The 11664-nt window shown below is 43.7% G+C and overlaps 1 pseudogene; it reads left to right on the top strand.

The window, feature by feature from the left end:
- Positions 1-7896: 7896 nt before the first annotated feature.
- Positions 7897-8286, top strand: LOC127224853 (60S ribosomal protein L36a-like; annotated as a pseudogene).
- Positions 8287-11664: the final 3378 nt, after the last annotated feature.

Here is an 11664-nt window from a genome sequence, read left to right as displayed (position 1 = left end):
AAATTCCCCAAAGTAAATTAGTGTAATGTATAGTTACATTCACCTCTTATGTTTCTTTTTCAAAGTAAAAATAAAACAGAATGATGGAAATTTTCTTTATTTAAAAAAAAAAGGAACCTTTACCTAACAAATCAGCACTCGTCAGCAGCTGCAACCACTACCCAATAAAAATGATAGCTCACAAGCTCTTTCTCCAAGAACCTTCTACAGCCCTGAAATGTGTGAAGATAGTGAGCAAAGCACTGTTCCCAGGTCACCCTGAGCACAGCCCTGGAACACTTTCCAGTGAACTGAGGAACTCAGGACAGAAACTGCCTCTCTCAACATTTTCGCTCTGGGGTTTGCATAGGAAAGGCACTCAATAATGTTGGAGGATCCATTGACCTCTGAGAAAATGGGCTCAAAAGATGAAATGACTCCCCAAAGTCCCAAGAGGGACAGGTTCTGGCATGGGAACTGAGTCATGAGAAACCTATATTTGCCATCATATCAGGTGGCTCCAAGAAAGAAAAAAAAAAAAAAAAAAAAGGATGTTTGTAACATAGAAAACTCTATTGTGAGATCCTGAAGCTGAGAAGTAAGTCTAACAATGTGTGTGTAGATCCATCTCCCAGACTTTCCTTCTAAAGGAACCTGGCTTTTTTACTTTTGGTCTTTTCATATTCCTCAGCCTCATTTTACTTCCTCTATTCCTGCACAAAACCTCACATAATCCTCAAGGGTGGGCAGACTATGACCATAGGGGCAGCTTCTCCTTTCTGCCAGTATACAGCTCCACCTTCTCTACAGTGCGAAGATCCACCTTCTCTACAGTGAGAGCCTCTTGAGGACAAGGCACTCAGTCTTATTTATCTTTATATCCACAGTACTCAGAAGACCTTCCATAGACTGAGGGTATTTAATTGAAATTTGTTGAACGAGTGATGAATTAATGTTTGTCCGGACCCCTTGGTGAAAGGCCTAATCCGATAATGGGACCTTTACCTTCCCTGGTTTGCAATGGAAGGCCCTAGAAGCTAAGGGTGTGAGAGAAAGGAGAAACATGAAGTATTTGTTCTTCCCTTTTATTGTCAAGCATAGAAGTGGGACAATAGATTGATTTCTCAGGCAGTTGGGGTGACATTAGGAAAAACATTTCTCATAGCTCCAGAAGCTAGATGTTTATGATAGAGGTTTTTTAAAGATCTTCCTTCTTGACCCTCTTCACCATGCCTTTATATAAGGTGTGTGTGTGTGTGTGTGTGTGTGTGTGTGTGTGTGTGTGTGTGAGTGTGTGTGTGTGTTGTGGGCTTGTCTGTATTCAGACCTCTGCATAGTAGATTAGGTTCATGATCACAACATCTTTTTAACTCTAGCATCACCCTGTAATGTGGTGTCTCAATATAATAACATTCTAAGACACTGGAAGCTGAGTCTTCAACCTTGAGCTCTGGAAAGGTACACAAATTCAGCCTACAGAGGGTGATAAATGCTTCCCACTTTTCAAGTCTCCACATGCCAGTCACTACACCTCTCTATGCCTCTGCAATGGTGCCTTCATGAATTCTACTTATTGTGAATCCTGTACAAGTGTGCTGGATGCCCTCTGGCAGATTTCTCATGGAAATAGGTGATGGCTACTGTGGAGATCTTCAGCCACTATTTAGTTCCTGAAACAGCAAGGCAGAGTCCATGCTGAGTTCTGTGAGAATCAATTGCTGGGTCCTTCCCTTTCTGTACTATTGTCTCCACCTGGAAAATGGGAAACTTAAAAGAAACTCTTTCACGTATGACCCTTGGGCATGGCCTGCTGTAAAAGAGTGAAAACCTTTCAAAGTACAAAGAATAGTGAAAGTAAAGGTATGTGGAGTTTCCATGGTGGGCCTGCTTCTCCTGGCAGACCACAAATCTGTAATGCTGCATTCTAGGTCAAGAGATTTCAGCTTAAGCGGCACAAAGGAGAGACACTTTCTAAAAGATGCCTATATGCTAGTGTGGGGCAGGGGAGAAGGGGAGGAGGGTATGTTTTGGTGACCTCATTCAAGAGAGCTTCTGGTCAGGCTAAGCTCTGGGCACAGGAAGAGCCTCTTTTCTGCTCTGTGGTAAGAATGATAACTTCGCAGGCTTGCTGAGTATCTCTGGGAAAAAGCACAGGCAGGGATCCTGGATATGTTTATTTATGATGATGTTGACATAGAAAAGACCAGTACATTCATGCTTTCTGATTCTATAAACATCTTCAATGTGAGGGAAAGCTTCAGAGGGTCCACGGGTACAATTTAAATGTGCTCTGTGCCAACGCAAATCCAGCCTGAATACCATCCCAGTGAAATCATGCAGATCTTTGATTCAGGGTGGCAAGGACTGGCAAGCAGGGTGGATTCCAAGATTCCACATTCTTAGACCCCTGTGTATGGTTAGCCTTTATCTTAGAGAGCAGTGAGAGTCAACCTGACTTCGGGGGGTACACCATAAGAAGTCTGAGTTTTACCCTTAGACCCTGAGGCTTGGAACCTTGCTGTCAAATGAAGTAGGCCCAAATTGCCTCCTCCTTAAAACTAGGTTAGTAGCCACCTTCAGAGGCTGCTGGGCCTGGGATTACATGAGGCAAGAAGACCTGAGCAAGTACAGGTGCTTATTAAATGACACCTTGAGCTCCTTTCTCTTAATGCCTTCGTGCTTCTAAAAGGTTTGTTGTTGTTGTTGTTTTACTTGTAATTTTAAAAATGGTCTCCAAAATGACAGAAATTGAGCAAGTCACCAAAGTCACATTGAAGCATTTTGCCACTTGCTTGAAATCACTGAGTACTGGCCCAACCTCAGTGCCCTGGTTAGTTTTATGTTAATTTGACACAAGCTAGAGTCATTTGGGAAAAGGAAACTTCAGTTGAGAAAATACCCCTACCTTATTGGCAAGATCTCAGGGCATTTTGTTATTAGTGATTGATGTGGGAGGGCCAGCTCACTGTGGGTAGTACCACACTGGGCCTGGGCCCTCTCTAGGAAAGAGGTTGAGTAAGCCATGAAAAGCAACCAAATAAGCATTGTTTCTGTTTCAGTTTCTTGCCTTGCATTCCTGTCCTGACTTCCTGGACAACAGACTGTGATGTGGACCCAGCCTGAAATAAACACTTCTTCCCCAAGTTGCTGTGGTCACGGTGTTTCTCTACAGCAGTAGAGACACTAAGTCATCGAGGAAAGTGTTTGTTTCAAAAAAAAAAAAAAAAAATCCTTTCTTCTCTTGCTCATCTCCCTAGGATGCTGCTGCCCTCATGGCTACTTTCAAGCCAGGTGAGTGATTTACCCACATAGTCCTAATAATTATGAAAAAAAATAATTAAACAATTACCAAGAGAAGTTAGGTTGCAGTCCATAGCACAGTACCTCTAGGGGATTAAATTGGTTCACAGACCTTAGGGGATCTTTGGCAGTTTTGAAGAAAAAGCTTTGTCCTAACTGGGTTCTTACAAGCTATTGAAACTGGCTTTTCACAAGCCTCACAATTCCACCACTCCCCACCCCCCCCCACCAATCCCACTACCACCCGCCACCCCCCCACCATATCCCACTACCTTCTATCACCTCCACCACTCCCTACCACTTATCCTCACCCCCACCCTCCACCACCCCCACCACTCCCCACCACCCTCCACCACCCTTACCAGCCTCCATCACCCCAACCACTCCCCACCATTCTCCGCTACCTCACACCATGCCCCCCACTCTCCCCTTCGCCCCCCCCCCCACACACACACCTGCTTTCATTGGCCACTTCCCAGAGACAAAGAAAGCATGCTAGTATATCACCCCAGAAGACCTGAGCTCAGTGGATTCAGAATAGCTACTTGAACTGGAATCCTACTGGCTGTGCCCATGGGGGGTCATGTACAGTCATTCACCACACTGGGTTTTGGCTTTTTTTTTTTTTTTTAATCAGTGAGAAAGAAGTATCAGTTCAGTGTTAACTACCTCTGGGAGCTGAAGGCCTACCAAGGAAAGGAGTATTGGAGGACTCTGGTTACTGAAAATATGCTCATTTCAGCACTTTCTAAGATTTTTTAAAAATATGTATGCATGTTTGTCTGCATGTGTGTATGTACACTACAGGTGTGTTTGGTGCCCTGTGGAGGCCTGAGCAGAGTGTGGAATTTCTTGGAAGTATAGTTACAGACATTGTGAGCTGCCCCATGGGTGCTGAGAGCTGTACCCATATCCTGTCTAAACCACTGAACCACGTCTCCAACCTCTCAGTGTGCTTTAAAATAATCTTAGCTTATAGAAATGTCACAAAGCTTACACACATGAAAATTAAATATATCATTCATTAGATTTCCAAACTGTTAAAAATTTTTATTTTTTACTGGCCTCTCATGATCTCTTTCAACACTTTGATTTCCAGCCGTAATCCCTCCTCTCAAAGGTCTCCCTGGCCCCACCCCATGGTACCATTCCAGTTGCACACTTCTGCCTAACCCTGAACTCCAAATGATATTTTTCTTGGCTGTTTGTTGCTGGTCCCCTCCCTGCCTCCCCCACTAGGGTGGAATGTTGGCCAAGAATTGGCTCTGTGTCCCTTACTCTGTTCACTGCAGAATCCCCAGGATACTGAGCAGGACAGCACAGCATTGGCACCAAGTCACAGCTAAAGAAAATTAGGGCCCTGCTGCCTATGGATGGGTGGGAGCTCAGGAGCACAAAACGTGGTCTCTACAATGGAGAAGCTGATGTCCTCCACAGTTTATAATTTACCCTGGAAGGGGAATAACTTAAAACCCAGCTAACATTTAACATTTGGGAGTAGCTCAGAGAGAGAGAGAGAGAGAGAGAGAGAGAGAGAGAGAGAGAGACTACACAAACATGGGCACTCATACAGAGAGGACAATTGCCAGCCCAGTGCTTTGTAAATGGCCATAAGGCAGCACAGCCTTGTTCACACACAGGTTCTGTGTGATCTTACAGAATTGCACAGACCTCAACTCCTCAACAGGGACAATAAAAATGCCTTCTTCATATGCTTGACACATGAGTAAATGTATTATTATATTTTAAATGCTTAGAGCTATGCTTGACACATAGCAAGTGTCCAATAAATGTCATCATTATATATAGTTCCATAATTGGGAGCAGATAGTTCCTACTGTTGTGTAGCCTTTTATTTCTACAGATATTCTTCACCACATGATTGTTAATGGCTAATACTTTTCTATCAGATAGATGTACTGAAAGCATCCTAATGTGTCCTACTGGTAGATATTTATGTTGCTTCCCTGTTTACTTACTATCAAAATTACACTGGCCATCCTTGAGCACATATCATCAGAAACATTAGCAATTATTTCTTGTCATTGTTTTCTTAGAGATGGAATTACTGGGACAAAGGCTATGCATGTTTTCTGAACTGAGATGTAATTTCCAAGTGTCCAAGACAGGTTGTCCCTGCAGAGGTGTTTCCTCATGGACTCAAGTCCAGAGGCCAGGGCTGGTCCTAATCTGGGCTCCTTCCCTGCTGTCCTGTCTCCTAATGCCAACCAGACTCTGGCCCATGTGTCAGAAGTGGCCACCACAGGTTCCAACAGTCCTGTTTACTCAGCTCTAGGCAGGAGCAGGGTACATTGCACCGGGAAAAATCAAGGCCTCTTGAGTTTCATCTATGAGAAGAAAAGCAAGCACAGGCCCCGTGCATGTTGTTCTCCTACTGCCTTTCCCTCGCGTCCTGCCTGAGGCACACAGAGGGTCTTGTACTTTGGGAGCCCTTTCAATTGTAGCTTTTTCATCCACCTCAGTTACCAGAAGACACACTTAGATCACGAATTGCCTCTTTCAAGACTAGTCAACCTCTACTTAGCCGTTACTTCCATGTAGGCGGGAATCCCTAAGACCACTTCTGGCCAAGGGCAGAGCTGCACCCAGCTCCACCCACTTCATGAACCCCTCTGCCCTCAACTAAACCCAGGGGTAAAGCAGTAATTCCAGCACCAGCCACTCAGCATAGAATGGATGGTGCTTTTCAAGAGGCCCTGGCCACTGGGCCAGGAAGTGGAGCTTGTGGGTTGGTTTCCTTGTCTAGGCTGTGGGCTAGGATGTGAGTGCCATTTCCATGTCCCCAAGAGAAGGGAGGCCACTCGTGTCCTTCTGAAGAGCTAAGCAGTCCTTCCACATCCTCTTTCTGCTTCCTTAAAATAAGGATTGATGATTCCTGGGTGGGGAGAGGGACTCAGGGCTGAAACTCAAGTCAAAAAGGGACCCAGCAGTAGAGATCCAGCAAAGCACTAAACCAATCCATCCTGGCAGCTGTTTCCAGTGGTAGGGATATCCATTTCTCTCCTGTGCAACACCATAGCCTTAGAAGGCAGGACCTCTGAACGAGCAGGGATTCCTTTAAATACAAACCCTACAGGGCTAAAGAGATGACTCAATAGTTCAGTGCATGGGGTCTTTTCCAGACAATCCAGGTTCAATTCTCAGCACCCATATGGCAGCTAACAGACTGTCTATCATTCCAAATTCAGGAGATTCAATGTCCTCTTCTGGCTTCATGCACAAACTTACATTCAGGAAAATATCCAAACACATAGCAAGAAAATAAATCTAAAACACACACACACACACACACACACCATGCCCTATGCCATGCAGCTTACTAAATAAGATCACATGTGAAAGTGGACTTGTAGTCATTGGGGTTATAATGCTATACTTTTCTTGATTTAGTGTGTCTGTGCTGGACATTTTGCTAGTGTCCTCCTCAGAAGCGACTTGTGTAGTGAGGTTCTATAATGACTATGTTTGTTCTGAAGCCAGAGATAAACCCTTATCTAAACTCCATTCCTTATGAACCCCAAGGGCCTGGGGCAACCCTACCCTATATAACTAAAAGGAGACTTCCCATCAAACTGGAGAAGTTTGTCTGATTTGGAAACACAAATAAATGTGTTACTTTTGCACCATAGTGTCATAAAAACACCCCACACTCCACATTCAGGAGACAAATTTATTTTTAAAAAGCCAACAAACAATATATCCCTTCTGGGTCTCAATTTCCCTGCCTCGCACAAAGGGATGATAAAACATACCTAACTGGTTATACGGGCTAACGCGTGGGAGGGGCCTGGCATGGACAGCCTGTATTTCCTAAGTACCCACTTGGTGTCTTCATTAGGGTTTCTGTTGCTGTGAAAAGACCCATGACCACAGCAACTCTTATAAGGAAACCATTTAATTGAGGGGACTTGCTTGAAGTTTCAGAGGTTCAGTCCCCTATCATCCCAGCAGGGAGCGTGGTGGCTTGAAGGCTAGAGGAACAGCTGAGAGTCCTAAATCTTGCAGGCAACCGGAAGTGTACTGATCTACTGGGTGGTATCCTAAGCATAGGAAAGCCCACCACCATAGTGACACACCTCCTCCAACAAGGCATACCCACTCCAACAAAGCCACACCTCCAAATAATGCTACTCCATATAAGGTTATGGAGGACAACTGCAGTCAAATTACCACAGAGCTCAACCACTCTAAAGAGGAAGGTCAATTAAACCAGTCTCCATCTTCCAGAGTATCAGCTGAGCTGTGCAAAGCAGGGCTGGGGATCAGGAAACTGCTAGCTCACAAGCAAGAGGCTTACTTAAACTGAGGCTCCAGGTACATGGAATTCCAGATGCCTTTGGGTACCATGTCTGATAATTCTGATGGAGTGTATCTGAGGCTACTCTGAGAGCCTCAGAGAGCTTCGGATCTCTCCTTGGACAAGGGAAGAACTAACTGAAATGGGCCACTGCTGACACATAAGGGCCACAGGTGCAAATGTCCTGTTTCTACTCTGGTTCTGGGCCATTGGTAAAAAAAAATCTCTCCTAGTCCTCCTATCAACTTCCGTCGCTGGCCTTCCCTCTTTCTTTCTGTGCTGACATCGCTCCCGCCAACATGGTGACTGTTCCTAAGACCCGTTCTGCAAGAAATGTGGCAAGCACCAGCCCCATAAAGTGACGCAGTACAAGAAGGGCAAGGACTCTTTGTATGCCCAGGGAAAGCGGTGTTATGACAGGAAACAGAGTGGATATGGTGGGCAGACTAAGCCCATTTTCCGAAAAAAGGCTAAAACTACAAAGAAGATTTTACTGAGGCTTGAGTGTGTTGAGCCCAACTGCAGATCTAAGTGGATGCTGGCTATTAAGAGATGCAAGCATTTTGAACTGGGAGGTGATAAGAAGAGAAAGGGCCAAGTGTTCCAGTTCTAAGCTGATCTTGTTATGAAGACAATAAAAGAAACTCACCTCATTTGATTGTGGTTGGTCTTTTGGGAGGGAATAAACTGAAACTTAAAAAAAAACAAAACAAACAAACAAACAAAAAAACAAAAAACTCTCCTAATTTCCTGAGAGGCCTCTTGTGCCTCTTGTGATCCCTTCCTCTTTGCAAGATGCTGACCTCAAGGTCCAAGTGCAGGGCTAGGGTGCTTCCCCTCCCACTTACTCCTCCTGAATTCTACTTAAATGATCATCTTCCTGCTAGGAGGAAATTCAAACCACTTCCTTCTACCACTACTAGAGTTTTGAAATAACCACCTTTCTTAATGTCTACCCAGTTGTGAAGAGTCATTATCCTTTGATTGAAGGTAGTCCCACGGCACTTTCTCCTGGATCCTGTGCTGATTCAGCGCATTGAGATTGTCAAGAAATGCCCAGAACACCTCTCTTTCATTGTTTGTGCCTTTCTTGATCTTAGCATCCTCCCAAATGCCAAGCCAGTGACCATGGTCCAGTACGATGTGTCCAGGTCCAAGTCTCTGCCCCTGGATGGCTGTTCTCACTCTCTGCTTGCTAAGACAATGATCATCTGAGTGAGCACTGGATGGAGAGTCAGGTGACTTCAGTCTGCATCCCCAAAGTTGGCCTTTTACTTCCATGCCATCACATGCAATTATTGGAGGCTGGGCCACACCAGCTTAGGGTCTCATAAGGCTCAACCTACCCACATGCTCATATTCTTGCTAGTGAGGACTACTTTCTACTCATAAGAGCCTAAAGTATAAAAATAAATACTTCTCTTTAAGTCCATCATTCAAGGGGACTTTGTACTGACCAAGCTCTATGTGAGCTTCCAAGTATATTAAGTAACACAAGGGACGGGAAATAACTCAGGTGATAATGTGCTAGCCTTAAAAACATGCTGACTAAAGTTTAATCCCCAGGCTTTAAAAAAAAAAAACATTTGTGTGTAATTCCACTTCTAAAGAGGCAGACACAGATGGGTCCATGGGACTCTCTGACATAGTCAGTCTCATGTCAATGAGACACTGTCTCAAAACAGGTTGATAGTGCTGAGAAATAATCCCAGAAGTTGTCCTCAGACCTTCATATACACAAACATGCATATCACAAAAATAAATAAATAGAAGATAGATGATAGATAGATAGATAGATAGATAGATAGATAGATAGATAGACAACTCAGTACTTCCAGGAAGCACACAAATTAAAACCATGATGTTTACAAAATCCTGAGAAAGGGCATAAATGGTAAGAAGGAAGACAGGCACTCAGGAGTTTTGCCCCAGATGCATGCAGATTCACACTGAGTCTTGACCAGTGAATTGATTTGAGGAGGAGAAGGGAATGTCTTCAAAGAGAAGAGAACAGTATGTGCAAAGGCCAAGATCTGGATCAAAGACCTAGAACAATCCATCAGTGTTGCCATGTGGTATTTGTGGGTGAGCAACAGAAAGTGTAGAACACAGGTAAGAACATTGCAGAGATCCCTAGACCATGAATTCCCCCTGCAGAAAGAATCTGTTGAAACTTCCAATGCCATTTGATGTCAAGGACCTCACCAAACACAGAAGACTTTAGGACAGTTTGTTTTGAACCTCAGACTCTTTGTTAGTTTCACAGCAGAATTTCTGACTAAGACTTGAATAAATTGGTCTTCAAGCTAAGACAAATATTTAGAGTTCTAAGAACTAAGCCTACAAATTTGGAACCACGGGGAAATTAAATATCAGATGTGCAACTTTGCTCTCCCTAATTTAAAGCAGACTTTGTTTTCTGGTGGAAGATAGATTGACATCCCCCTGTTTCTCAATAACATGGTAGAAACCACTTCTAAAAAGCCAATGTTTTATGTTATAGACAACCAAATTGAATAAGGTAGCAGAAGAGAAAAAAAGTGACGTCAATATGGCTTTAACCATGAATCAAAAGTAATGTACCCGAGCTTCACAGTAGTTCCAGTCTTAATTGGAGTAGAAGGGGAAAGTGAAGATTGCTTTCCCTCTCTTGATTCTCTTTGCTTTCCCCTACCCTGACCCTAATAGTTATTCTGAACAAATAGAGCTTGCTTAGCAAGAAGGAGGGGTTCCATGCCTCCTTCTCCATCCTGCTTAATGTGGAGGGGTAGGTGCCAGGGGATGCTTGGATTCCTGAGTATTGATAGGTCTTTTCCCTTTGCCTACATTTGAACTCTACTACAAGGCATAATCCAGCAAGAAGACTCATTTTCATATTAAAAATAAGGGAGCCAGAATTCAGTAAAAAACTGAATTTGGTAAGGTCACATAGCTCCAGTAACACTTTGTGTGCCTGGCACACCAGAAACTGACCCCCAAATATTTTAGATCCAGTGTCTTCTCCTATGTCCCAGTTCCTTAGTGTAATCCAGAGATTTGGTTAGTAGGAAATGGTTGTATTCACATGAGACTATGAATGAAGGATTTAAAGGGATTTAATACAATAACCCATTAACTATTCAACTATCTGACAGATAGTTGTTGGACATTATGATGTTCTAGACTTATTCTGGGCTCAAATCAGACTAGCAAACCTGGGCCCTCATTTAATTCATATTGTACTGGCAGAGAAAGGCTTGGGATTAAGGCCTAAGAAGAAGACTCTTGACTCTGCCACCTGTGAGCTGTGTGACTTTGGTTATGGTGCTTAGCCTCTCTGTACTTCAGTTTCCTCTTCAGTATGGAGAGACACGTACAATATCTTTCTTTACAGTAGTTCATCTAATATTCACGAAGTGTCATTATAGAAGCACTGTAGGAACACAGGGAATGAATTCAATATTTAGCATATTCATTCCATGACACAACATGAAGATGAGCAATGAGCCTCATGGTAGGGCCTGTTGATGAGGGTACAGAATCTTAGTGGGGTAGCCAGAAAAGTCACACTGAACAATTATCATTAGAAGCCCAGTGACTCTCTGACTTTGAACAGTCACATTTGAGCCTTGTGCTAATGACTTGGGAGGAGTAGAATGTGCCTCTATCTGTGTTGCAATGTCAATTGCGTTTCAATGTCTAGTATAGGGGTTCGTTTAAGAAGATGCACCCACACACTGCTATGTGATGTGATTCATTAATGCCCTGTAAGAGACAGGGCATCAAAGTTATCTCGGGTACCTATAAAAGGTTGTGTACCTAGAAGAGTAGAGTCATTTCTGAAACATTCCTTTATGATAAGAATAAGCCTTCTGAAGTCAATCCTTGATTCCCAGGGTGTACTTACAGTCCTTATCACCTTGATAAGGTTTGTGCTTGCTGGCTCCTGGGCTTGTACACTGTGTGCCCTCAGCAACTTGTGATTTTCTTTCAGACCACACCTGACTGCTGCTTTAGTGTCTCCCAAGCCACATGTCCATCCTCCCTCTGCAATGGTGTGGGGGAGACCTTCAGAGAAAGGTATCTAG

This window comes from Phodopus roborovskii, unplaced genomic scaffold (assembly GCF_943737965.1).
Source record: "Phodopus roborovskii unplaced genomic scaffold, PHOROB, whole genome shotgun sequence".
Taxonomy (NCBI): domain Eukaryota; kingdom Metazoa; phylum Chordata; class Mammalia; order Rodentia; family Cricetidae; genus Phodopus; species Phodopus roborovskii.
Note: the sequence above shows the minus strand (reverse complement) of the source record. Positions and strands in the feature narration are given on the sequence as shown.